Consider the following 14026-nt stretch of genomic DNA (forward strand, 5'->3'; position numbering starts at 1 on the left):
AATAGTCACAATCGCAACACTCAGAACCTACGTGAATATGGTTACTATATAATTCATCCTTTTGACCTCTGAGTTTAGGATGACTCAGGGTTAAACTGTCAACCCTGATTAGATCATCCGAATCGTGCTCAACTCAAACAGTCCTGTGACTCCTCACAAAAACTACCCTGGTTAAGATTTTGCTAAATTAAAATATGACTGTACACAGCTCCTGAACTGGAGTGGTCAATCCCATCTTGATACATGCACCGATAAGTTAAGTACTTGACTACACCCAACAGCCTTCCGTCACTGAATTAGAAATTCAGGTAGTCCAGTGCCTAAGTACAGTGAGTTGCTTGCAAGTCACCGTGGTGGTCTCAGGTCGGAGGGATATTTATACCCATATTCCATCGGAGCAAATCTTGACAGTAGAAATAGCTCCAGAGTCGATCACGTTCAGTACAGATGTACCCTTACATCTCACCTGTATGCCATACCAGTGTCTCCACACTCATTGGTTAAGAGGACAACCAACCTATATGGCACACAACGACCTATGCTTGATAAATATTGTCATCCTTGGTAACAACGTATCATTTGATCGCAAATAGATTTAAGGACTAAACGATAAATCCTCCTTTGTCGAGTCTAAATAGTCCTAAGGACTTCACCACAACATAGGAGTTCATTAGAAAATGAAATATTTTATGATGAAAAATATCAAAATAATTTTTATTAATTCATAATTCATGTACATATACAAAACTAAGCACAATCGTCAATAGAATGACGATTGGCTTTGGGATACTATTCCCAACAATCTCCCACTTGGCCTAAAGCCAATCGGTGCAGTATCTAATACCCACCTTCGACTTGAAGTCGTCGAACTCCTTCACCGTAATGGCTTTAGTGAATGGGTCAGCCAGATTCTCCTTTCTGTCGATCTTCAGAAGGTCGACGTCATCTCGATCCATAATTTCTCGGATGAGATGGTAGCGGTGCAGAATATGCTTCGTCCATTGGAGTGCCTTGGGTTCCTTCGCCTGAGCAATGGCTCCAGAGCTGTCACAGTAGAGCAGAACTGGACCAACAAGGGAGGGTGCTACTCCGAGCTCAGTGATGAATTTTCTCAGCCACATCGCTTCTTTGGCAGCATCTGATGCAGCGACATACTCCACCTCGCAAACTGAATCAGCCATTGTGTGTTGCTTGAAACTCTTCCAGCAGATAGCCCCACCATTAAGGGTAAAAATAAATCCCGACATACTTTTGCTGTCATCATGATCAGACTGAAAACTAGAGTCTGTAAACCCTATAAGTCTCAAGTCCGATTCACCATAAACAAGCCACTGGTCCTTAGTATTTCTTAAATACTTCAGGATGGTTTTAACAACCTTCCAGTGATTCTTCCCTGGATCAGATTGGTATCTACTCACTACCCCTAGTGAGTATGCCACATTTGGTCGTGTACATGTCATGGCGTACATGATAGATCCCACTGTCGAAGCATATGGAATCCTACCCATACGCTCTCTCTCTTGAGGTGTTGTCGGACAATCCCTCTTCAAGAGAGAAATTTCATGGCCTATCGGTAGATAGCCTTTCTTGAAATTCTCCATGCTGAATTTCTTCAGCATAGTATCTATGTACGTAGACTGGGATAAACCAAGAAACCTTTTAGATCTATCCCTATAGATCCTCATCCCTAGGATGTAGGAAGCTTCTCCTAAATCCTTCATGGAGAACTGTGACGACAGCCAAATCTTTATTCCCTGTAATGCAAGGACATCATTTCCGATTAAGAGAATATCATCCACATACAATACAAGAAATATCACTACTAGACCATTAGCCCACTTATAAATGCAGGGCTCTTCTCTGTTCTTAATGAAGCCATATGTCTTGATCATCCTATCAAAACGTATGTTCCAACTCTGGGATGCCTGCTTAAGTCCATAAATGGACCTCTGTAGTCTGCACACCTTAGACTCATCAGTGGATGTAAATCCTTTAGGTTGTATCATATACACCTCTTCATCCAGCTCTCCATTTAGGAAAGCTGTCTTCATATTCATTTGCCAGATTTCATAGTCCAGATGGGCAGCTATCATAAGCATAATCCGAATGGATTTGAGCATTGCCACAGGAGAAAATATCTCGTCATAGTCTATACCATAACGTTGACGATATCCCTTCATAACCAGACGGGCTTTATAGGTTTCCACCTTTCCGTCTGTGCCCCTCTTCCTCTTGAAGACCCATTTACACCCTATGGATTTTACTCCTTCGGATGGGTCAACCAATATCCACACATCGTTGACCTTCATGGACTCCATTTCAGATTTCATGGTCTCTAGCCATTTCTCAGAGTCGGGTCTCTGCATTGCATCCATATAGGTGATCGGATCCTCATCGTTTTTATCAAGTTTGATAGGATCATCATCCCGGACTAAGAAACCATAGTATCTATCCGGTTGACGTGGTACTCTACCAGATCGCCTTAAGGGTGCTTGAACAATGGGCTCCGGATCTGATCTAATCAAATCCGATTCAGGTTCAGCAACTTGTGTCGGTTTTTCCACCTGTCGAACTTCGTCAAGTTTGACCTTAGAGGCAACAGTCCCTTCACCAAGAAACTCTTTTTCCAAAAAGATTGCCTTAAGGCTGACAAACACCTTTTGCTCATCAGCCAGATAGAAATAATACCCTTTGGTCTCTTTTGGGTATCCTATAAAATTACACTTGTCAGACCTAGGTCCTAGCTTGTTCGTAATTAAACATTAAACATAAGTCGGACACCCCCAAACCCTAAGGTGCGAGAGTACTGGCTTACGTCCTATCCATATCTCATATGGTATTTTGGTTACAGACTTACTCGGAACTCTATTTAGAAGGTAACAAGCTGATTCGAGCGCATATCTCCAGAGAAAGATCGACAAACCAGCAAACCCAATCATGGATCGAACCATATCCAACAAGGTCCGATTCCTCCTTTCAGATACACCATTATGCTGTGGTGTTCCAGGAGGAGTCCATTGAGAGAGAATCCCATTCTCTCCAAGATATGTCAGAAACTCATTGGAAAGGTATTCACCTCCTCGATTAGATCGAAGAGTTTTAATACACTTCTCAATTTATTTTTCTATCTCATTTCAGAATAGTTTGAACATTTCAAACGACTCTGACTTATGCTTCATTAAATAGATATACCTATACCTCGATAGGTCATCTGTGAAGGTTATGAAGTAGAAATATCCACCTCTTGCACTTGTACTCATGGATCCACATACATCAGAATGTACCAGACCCAAGAGTTCACTGGCTCGCTCACCTTTTTCAGTAAAAGGTGACTTGGTCAGTTTACCAAGAAGACAGGACTCACAGGTTGGAAGTGATTCACAATCACCTACTTCAAGAATTCCTTCTTGAGCCAACATGTTTATCCTGTTCTTATTGATATGACCTAGCCTACAGTGCCAAAGGTAGACTTCTGACATATTTCTATTCTAGGACATTTACCAGAGGTTTGAACCATATTAACAGGTTGTGATAGAAAGTAAATTCCATTATAAAGTTGTCCAATAAACATTGTAACACCATTCAAAATGATATTACAAATATTTTCTTTTATTAAAATTGATAACTGTTCATGACCAAAAGGCCTACAAAAATAATATTTAATAAAAAGCTTGGACAATAGTGACATTCACTCAGAATTATATTTTGAGAATTGATTACAAGGTTCATGATTCCTAATGCTAGAACTGGAATTTGCTTCCATCTCCAACGTTCAGGAACCTCTCGCCTTCATCAAATCTCCTACTGACCTGCAGACCCTGCATCGAATTGCAAATATGATAAGGGCTTCCGGTGTCCAATACCCAGGTAGTAGTATCACAAATGAAAAAGTTGCAAGGTGTTATCATATAAGTACCTTGCTTCTTCTTTGGCCTGTTCAGGTCTAGTGAGGTAATGTATAGACGATAGTTCCTCTTCCAGTGCCCCTGCTTCTTGCAAAAGAAGCACTCCGTCTGGCTCTGGTTGGCCTTGCACTTCTTGGTCTGACTCTATGCAGACGTCCCAGCATGCAGCTGCACCTTCTTATTCTTCTTCTTCTTGTTCTTCTTCCCTTTCTTAAAGGGTCAACGATCAGAAGAAGACCCTCCCACAATATTCACCAACTCCTTATGGAGCTGGTGATCCTTCTCAAAGTTCTGCAGCAACCCCAACATGCCGTGGTAGTTCACTGCAAGCTTTGTCATTTGAAAATGAGTAAGGAAGAGAAGGAAGGACTTGGGCAGAGAATTAAGGATCGCATCCTTACCGAGCTGCTCGTGCAGGAAAAAACCTAGTTTACTTAGGCACTTAATCATTTCGATCATGTACAGTACATGATCAGTGACTGAGGCTCCATCCCTCATCCGAGCATTGAAAATGGCACAACTAGTTTTGTGCCTTTCAACGTCGTCAGGCGTGTCAAAAGAGTCGTTCAACATTTGAAGCATCTCCTGTGGCTAGACGTTCTCGAACCTGCGACTAAACTCATCATTCATTGCCGCCAGCATTATGCACCGGACATTGGTGCGATCATTGAGCCACTTCTGGTAAGTATCTCGAACCGTCCCTCTAGCATTCAGGGTTGGTTCCTCAGGTGCCGGATCCGTTACTACATAAAGGATCCACTCATGCTCAAAGATAATTTTTAATTTTCGATACCAGCTATCAAAATTAGGTTCCATGAGCTTGTCATTATGTAATAATGATCGGAGCGACAGGGTAGTGGCCATAGCTGCATAAAGGAAAATCAGACCTATATTAGTATATAAATTATTAATACTAAAGACTTGGACTTTAGTCTAAAGTTTCTCCCAGTATTTTTACGAATTGGTAGCCTCAACCTCTAATTCGAGAAATTACTTTAATTCCTTAATGGGTACTAGAATCCACACAGACTACACATGAGCCCAACTTTGGTTGGTCAACCCAGGTGCATCTATGGGTAGGTTCATAACCAGTTGTTTCTCTAAACAACTTCTAGTAATTAATTTTGCCCCAGAACCTAATCAGTAGGCTTTGGCCTCCACTGAAAAAATCTGGTTAGGTCCAACCATTAACATGATTTGATTTGGTGAATCAGACCAATAAATGATCAAACCCGACTTTGGTCGGCCAACCTAACCACCATCAGAAAGACTCAAACCAAATTATCATGCTATAAATGATAATTCCATTAGTCAATAAGCACCAGGCCTTTGGGCCTCCAATGATTATTAAACTAATGGACTCATTATCACTCACTTAATGGGAGGCTATGACTTAGTTATCAATATAACTTAATCATTTTTAGGACCTAATATTTTTTTTTTTGAGGATTTTATTAAAGAATAGATGAGAAAAAAATATCCAGCCAATTTCAATCCTCCCACTGACTTCACCAAGTCAGATTAAAAAGGATTTACTTAAAGCTGGCATTAGGAGCACCTAAATCAATCAAACTAATTTACCTAATGACATGGGTGAGCCATAATCACCAAGTGATCTAATCAAAATCTAATTCACCAGGTTGGCCAGGTAAGTGAGATCAGTGGTGGGGATAAGCCATTAACTCGTCAGAGATCGAATCACTGCGAGTAGCTCCCGCTTAAAAACCACTGGTCAAACCGTCAAACTTACCTTAGACACCAACCGGTTCATTAGTTTTAATTTGATCAACTTAGTAAATAGGGTTCCACCATGTAGCCATGAATTAAGTCCATCTTGGTCTAGTTAAAGACATGGACCCATTCAACTACAACTATTGGAGTTGAGTCTAGAGTATCTTTGACCTAATTTAATTCAACTTTTGATTAGATTTGACCAATTACTCTAATTTAGTCTATTTTTTTAAGCTAACCTTAGGTCTAACCCAATTATGGACCTAATCCATCTAACCCATTGACCCACAAGTTTATGCAATTGTCTTAGGTCTTAATTCACAATTCTAGACCTACTAGACAACACTTAATTCTTTTAATTAAGTATTTGGGCTGATGGGTCAGGGTTTGGCATTTCGAAAATAATTTTCAAATTTGAAAGATTTTATTTTCAGTTCACCAAATATGTTGACTTATTACACAAATATATCAGCACATTTCATAAATAGCAATCCTATTGCTAATTACATAACAGAAAATAACTCAATCAAAATAAATCATGAAATTTTTTTTTGCTACTTCATCTGCATGGGATATAATCGTATCGGCACCCCTACCACCATAGGAGACCCCATCGAATGGGAAGAGAGGGCCTTTAAACCCTACTTTTCTCCTATGATCGGACAGCCATGGCAACCAACCCAATTCGATTACTTGCTATTTGGATCAAGTATATTTAAATATACCAATTTCAAATTTTAAATTTCAAATTTTAAATTTTAAATTTTAAATTTTAAATTTCAAATTTCAAACAAATTTCAAATTTCAAAATTTTGAATTTCAAATTTTGAATTTTAAATTTTGAATTTCAAATTTGAAATTTCAACCAAATTTCAAATTTCAAATTTTTGAATTTTAAATTTTAAAATTTAAATTTTAAATTTTGAATTTTAAATTTTTGAATTTTGAATTTCTAACAACTTTCAAAATTCAAATTTTAAATTTTAAATTTTAAATTTTAAATTTTAACTTTTAGATTACAACTTAATCTACGCATGCAAATATATATATCATATCTAAGAACTCGCTCTGATACCATTTGTAGGGAAAATTCAGTGCAGAGGTAAAATGGTAATTTTAAAATTTTTTTCAAAATCATTATTTTACAGTGAAAATTATTAATTAATCTAATTTATTAATAAAAATTTATCCTACACTAGGATCTAAATATGATATATAGCATGCATGCATTTAAATTTGAAGTTTGAATTTGAACAGTAAACACTTTACTGTAATGTGTTCAGAACACAATACCTTTATGCGGATAGTAGATCGCCGCAATCTGATCACCGTCAGAAGAGTCTGATTATCGTGATGTAGTCACACAGTATGTCTAGCTTCTGTGGATCATCCACATGAAGCTCCCGATCTGATCGACTCCTCACGAGTGCTAGCTCGTTGTAGAGCCCTCTCGACGATCGATGCTGATCGAACTCCTTCGATCGATGTCTATCGATTCTTTGGATACTCTGGATTATCAGCAAACGTGCTTGAGAGGATATTGAAAATTTTCTTAAAATTTGGTGGGCTCACGACACTCGTAGCTCACCTTCTCACTTCCCAAACTCCAAGATGAAACCCTGAAGAACTCACTAAAACTCTGCGCACACTTTTTCTTTCTTTTCTTTCTTTTTCTCTCGGAAGGATATAGACTTTCACCTTGCACACAAAGATTTCTCACACCCAGATTTTCTCTCCAAAATTTTTCTTGCACACGCCCCACTCTTCTCCTCCTTTTAAAACAACAACCAAGGTCTTATCCATGTGAGAGGATAAAGATGAGTAATTGCACATTTGAATTCAAATCAAATTTTGAATTCAAATGGAAACTAATTTATCCCTATCCACTAAGGACATGAGAAGAGGAGGGCGTGGCTTAATTTGTGCATGAGTGATTTCATGAGAAACATTTTCTCATGTAATTAATGGTGTGCTAAAAGAGGATAAGGTCAAGGCGCTAAGATTGGTTGCTCATTCAAATTCAAACTTTATTTTGAATTTGAATGGCCAACCAATCATCCTTATCCACTCATTTGGTGCATTAAAGTAGGGTGTGAGGAGGGCTTTGTGTGAGAAAAAATTCATGAGAACTTTCTTCTTGTGAAATCAAATGGGCGCAGTGGAAGTGAAGTGGCGCAGGGAGAATGGGTCAAGGTGGTTTCATTATTTAAACCAACCTAATTGAACCAAATAAGTTAGGCCCAATTAGACTAATTTAAATGCATCTTAATTAGGCTTAATTAGGTTCAATAAAATTCCAATCAAATCAGAAATTGATTAAGCCCAACCCCTGATCAAATCAGGGACCAAACCATCTCGACGATTAGGTCAACTCTTAACCTAATCGGGTCAAACCCAACTGAATCCAATTCAATTGGACTTGATTCAAAAATAATTACTCAATCAAATTGAGTTAATTAGTGATCAAATCACTAATTAGACCTCTCATAAATATTGAGTCCAAATTCGATGGATAATCGGACATCAGAATTCATCGATATGTAACCCTGATCGAAGAGTCCCAAACCAGTGGGACTCTTGACCCCGGTACCCAAAATGTGTGGGACTCGTGATCAGAGAATTCTGATTCTCGATCATAGAGTCCCAGACACATAGGACTCATAGTCCACAAGCATTAGGACTCTTCATCAGTCATCAGATCAGATAGGAACCTCTAATGTGTGTGACCCCGCAGGTTCGAACCTAAGCCGGTAGCACAGGAACCAATTTCTGTACTAATCGAAGTGACCATCTAGTAATGGTACCCGATGACCAGATAGATCGAATAGTCACAATCACAACACTCAGAACCTATGTGAATATGGTTACTGTATAATTCATCCTTTTGACCTCTGTGTTTAGGACGACTCAGGGTTAAACTGTCAACCCTGATTAGATCATCCGAATCGTGCTCAACTCAAACAGTCCTGTGACTCCTCACAAAGACTACCCTGGTCAAAGTTTTGCTAAATTGAAACACGACTGTATACAGCTCCTGAACTAGAGTGGTCAATCCCATCTTGACACACGCACCGACAAGTCAAGTACTTGACTACACCCAGCAGCCTTCCATCACTGAATTAAAAATTTAGGTAGTCCAGTGCCTAAGTGCAGTGAGTTGCTTGCAAGTCACCGTGACGGTCTTAGGTCGGAGGGATATTTATACCCATATTCCATCGGAGCAAATCTTGACAGTAGAAATAGCTCTGGAGTCGGTCACATTCAGTGCAGATGTACCCTTACATCTCACCTGTATGCCATACCAGTGTCTCCACACTCATTGGTTAAGAGGACAACTAACCTATATGGCACACAACGACCTATGCTTGATAAACGTTGTCGTCCTTGGTAACAACGTATCATTTGGTTGTGAACAGATTTAAGGACTACACGACAAATCCTCCTTTGTCGAGTCTAAATAGTCCTAAGGACTTCACCACAACATAGGAGTTCATTAAAAGATGAAACATTTTGTGATGAAAAATATCAAAATAATTTTTATTAATTTATAATTCATGTACATATATAAAAATGAGCACAACCATCAACAGGCTGATGATTGGCTTTGGGACACTATTCCCAATACCATGTCTATGCCTAACAAATTTAATGCCTTCATCAATAGGACTAGTTACTATGCATAATGAAGATTCAAAAATAATTTTGTATCCTTTATCACAAAATTGATTGATGATTAATAGATTATATTTTAAACCATCTACTAATAAAATATTTTCAATATACTTGGAGAGAGTGATATCAATGTTACCTATACCGATGATCTTTCCTTTGCCATTGTCTCCAAAGATGACCATCCCTCCATCTTTAGTATCAAGTGTGATGAATTGAGATTCATCACCAGTCATGTGTCTTGAGCATCCGCTATCAAGATATCATTTTCGATTTGTTTCTTGAGATACAAGACACACCTACATACAAAAATCAAGTTTTGACTTTAGGTATCCAAGTTTTCTTGGGTTTTCTTTGGTTAGTCACAATGGTTCCTTTTGGAACCCATATTTTTTTCACATTAGAATTTTTAGATTTGTTAGAAAAATATATATAGTATTTGTATCTTACTTTATCATATTTAAAGCAAGTAATATTTAAAAACTTGTTGCATGATGAGTTTATAAAGATATTTTTCAAAAATTTTTATTTCTTTAAAGGGTTATATTCAAGACCAACTTTATCATAAATGGCTTTTTGATTGTCAAGTATCATTTGAAGTTTATTTGAACTTAAAGTAAACTTTTCAACCATTGATTTTAACTTGACAATCTCATTTTTTAAGTTTAGATTTTCTTAAGACAAGATTGATTTTTCATTTGAAATAATCTCATTTTCTTTTAGTAAAGATTGGTTCTTTGATTTTAATTCTTTATTCTTTATCCTTAGCTTCTTAGATCATAAAATACTTCATAAAGTTCTTCAAAGGTAAAATCATTAGGAGTTTCAGTGTTTACCTTATTTTTATGTGCCATAAGGCATAAGTTGGCTTGTTCATTTGAATCTTCTTCTTCAGAGCTTGACTCATCACTTCCGCTCCATGTATCCATCATAGCCTTTTTCTGATACTTCTTGGGATCCTTCTTAAATTATGGACATTCAAACTTAAAGTGTCCCAACTTCTTACATTCATAATAAATAAGGGGTTGCTCCTTATCCTTCTCTTTGCTATATTCTCCTTTTGTAGGTGACCTCTGTTGGGAATAGTATCCCAAAGCCAATCGTCAGCCTGTTGACGGTTGTGCTCCTTTTGTATTAGTACATGAATTATAAATAAATAAAAGTTATTTTGATATTTTTTCATCACAAATGTTTCATCTTCTAATGAACTCCTGTGTTGTGGTGAAGTCCTTAGGACTATTTAGACTCGACAAAGGAGGATTTGTCACTTAGTCCTTAAACATGTTCGCGATCAAATGATACGTTGTTACCAAGGACGACAACGTTTATTGAGCATAGGTCATTGTGTGCCATATGGGTTGGTTGTCCTCATACCAAAGAGTGTGGAGACACTGGTATGGCATACAGGTGAGATATAATGGTACATCTACACTGAACGTGACCAACTCCAGAGCTATTTCTACTGTTAAGATTTGCTCTGATGGGATATGGGTATAAATGTCTCTCCGACCTGAGACCACCACGGTGACTTGCAAGCAACTCACTGCACTTAGGCACTGGACTACCTAAATTTCTAATTCAATGACGGAAGGCTGCTGGGTGTAGTCAAGTACTTGACTTGTCGGTGCGTGTGTCAAGATGGGATTGATCACTCCAGTTTAGGAGCTGTGTACAGTCATATTTCAATTTAGCAAAACTTTGGCCAGGGTAGTCCTAGTGAGGAGTCACAGGACTAATTGAGTTGAGCATGATTCGGATGATATCATCAGGGTTGACAGTTTAACCCTGAGTCATCCTAAACACAAGGGTCAAAAGGGATGAATTATACGGTAACCATATTCACGTAGGTTCTGAATGTTGTGATTATGATTATTCAACCTATCCAATCATCAGGTACCATTACTAGATGGTCACTTCGATTAGTACAGGAATTGGTTCCTGTGCTACCAGCTTAGGTTCGAACCTGCGGGGTCACACACATTAGTGGTTCCTTTCTGATCAGATGGCTGATTATGAGTCTTATGTGTCTGAAACTCTATGATTCAGAATTTTGATTCTCTGATCATGAGTTCCACACATTTTGAGTACCAGGGTCAAAATTTTGAATTTTAAATTTTGAATTTGAAATTTGAACTCTTTGATCAGGGTTTCATATCGATGGTCTCTGATGTCTGATTGCCCATCGAATTTGGACTCAATATTTATGAGAGATTTAATTAGTGATTTGATCACTAATTAACTCAATTTGATTGAGTAATTATTTTTGGATCAAGTCCAATTGAATTGGATTCAGTTTGGATTGACCCGATTAGGTTAAATGTTGACCTAATCGCTAAGGTGGTTTAGTCCCTGATTTGATCAGGGGTTAGGTTTAGTTAATTTCTGATTTGATTAGGATTTTATTGAGCCTAATTAAGCTTAATTAAGTTAGATTTAATTTATTCTAATTGTGCTTAACCTATTTAGATTAGGTTGGCTCAATTAGGTTCAAACCACCTTGACTTTTCTCCTTGCGCCACCTCACTTCTTCTGTGCATATTTAAATTCATGAGAAGCAACTTCTCATAAATTTTATCCACACAGAAGCCATCCCATGCCCACCCTTGTGTGCCAAATATCTGGATAAAAATAAGTTGGTTGGCCATTCAAATTCAAAAGAAAGTTTGAATTTGAATGAGCAACCAACTAATCCATGCGCCATGGTCTTATCTTGTGCACCCCATATTTTACATGAGAAAATGTTTCTCGTATAAACTCTCCATGCACAAATCAACTCATGCCCCTTCTCTTCTCACACACAAGTGGATAGGGATGAGTTGGTTTTGCATTTGAATTCAAATTTGATTTGAATTCAAATGTGCAACCACTTATCTTTATCCTCTCACGTGGATAAGACACGTTCGACGTTGTTTTAAAAAGAGGAGAAAAGTGGGATGTATGTAAAAATTTTAGGAGAGAAACTTTGGGGTGTGAGGAAAGTTTGTGTGTAAGGTTAAGGTCCAAAACCTTTCGAGAGAAAAAGAAAGAAAAGAAAGAAAATTGAGCGCAGGGTTTCTAGTGTGTACCCTAGGGTTTCTACCTAGGGTTTGGGAAGTGAGATTGGTGTGCCATGAGTGTCGTGAGTCCACCAAATTTTAGGGAGAGATCCATCAGCCTCTCAAGCAACCGTGCAAATGATCTGGAGCATCCGAGGAGTCAGCACATATTGATCGAAGGAGTTCGATCAACATCTGCCATCAAAAGGGTAAAATCACAAACTAGCATTTGTGAGGAGCTGATCAGACGGGAGCTTCGTGTGGATGATCCGCAGAGGCCAGACATTTGTGTGGCTATGACATGATGATCAAAGCCCCCCGACGGTGATCAGATTGTGGTGATCGACTACCCACAAAAGGTGATGTGTTCTGAACACAGTACTGTAAAAGGTTTACTGATTCAAATTTGAATTTTAAATTTAAATGCATGCTATTGTATCATATTTAGATCCTAGTGTAGGGTTAATTAGTATTAATTAATGAGATTAATTAATAATTCTACTATAAAATAGTAATTTTGAAAAAGTTTTAAAATTATCATTTTGCCCCTGCACTAAATTTTCGCTACAAATGGTATCAGAGCATGGTTCTAGAATATGATATACATATGCATGCATAGATTAAGGTGTAATCTATAAGTTTAAATTTAAAATTTAAAATTTAAAATTTAAAATTCAAAAAAATTTGAAATTTGAAATTTGAAATTTGTTAGAAGTTTCAAATTTGAAATTCAAAATTTGAAATTTGAAATTTGGTTGAAATCTCAAATTTGAAATTTAAAATTTGAAATTCAAAATTTGAAATTTGTAATTCAAAATTTAAAATTCAAAGATTGGAAATTCAAAATTTAAAATTTGGTTGAAATCTCAAATTTGAAATTTAAAATTTAAAATTTGAAATTTAAAATTTGAAATTTAAATTTTAAATTTTGAAATTGGTATATTTAGATATACTTGATCCAAGTAGCAAGTAATCTAATTGGGTTGGTTGCCATGGCCGTCCGGTCATAGGAGAAAAGTAGGGTTTAAAGGCCCTCTCTTCCCATTCGATGGGGTCTCCTATGGCGGTAGGGGTGCCGATGCAATTATATCCCATGTCGATGAAGCAGCGAAAGGAATTAATTATAAAATTTATCATGAATGTGTTAGATTAGATCTAAAAGAAAATTTATGATTTATTTTGAGTTATTTTCTGTTATGAAATGAGCAATAGGATTACTGTTTATGAATTATGCTGACCCATTTGTGAAATGAGTCAACACATTTGGTGAACAAAAAATAAAATTTTTTAAAATTTAAAAATTATTTTTGAAATGCCAAACCCTGACCCATCAGCCCAAGTACTTAATTAAAAGAATTAAGTATTGTCTAGTAGGTCTAGAATTGTGAATTAAGACCTAAGACAATTGCATAAACTTGTGGGTCAATGGGTTAGATGAATTAGGTCCATAATTGGGTTAGACCTAAAGTTAGCTTAAAAAATAGACTAAATGGAGTAATTGATCAAATATAATCAAAAGTTGAATTAGATTAGGTCAAGGATACTCTAGACTCAACTTCAATAGTTGTAGTTGAATGGGTCCATGTCTTTAACTAGACCAAGATGGACTTAATTCATGGCTACGCGGTGGAGCCCTATTTACTAAGTTGATCAAAATTAAAACTAATGAACCGGTTGGTGTCTAAG

The sequence above is a fragment of the Elaeis guineensis genome, chromosome 5 (assembly GCF_000442705.2).
Source record: "Elaeis guineensis isolate ETL-2024a chromosome 5, EG11, whole genome shotgun sequence".
NCBI classification, from domain to species: Eukaryota; Viridiplantae; Streptophyta; class Magnoliopsida; order Arecales; family Arecaceae; genus Elaeis; species Elaeis guineensis.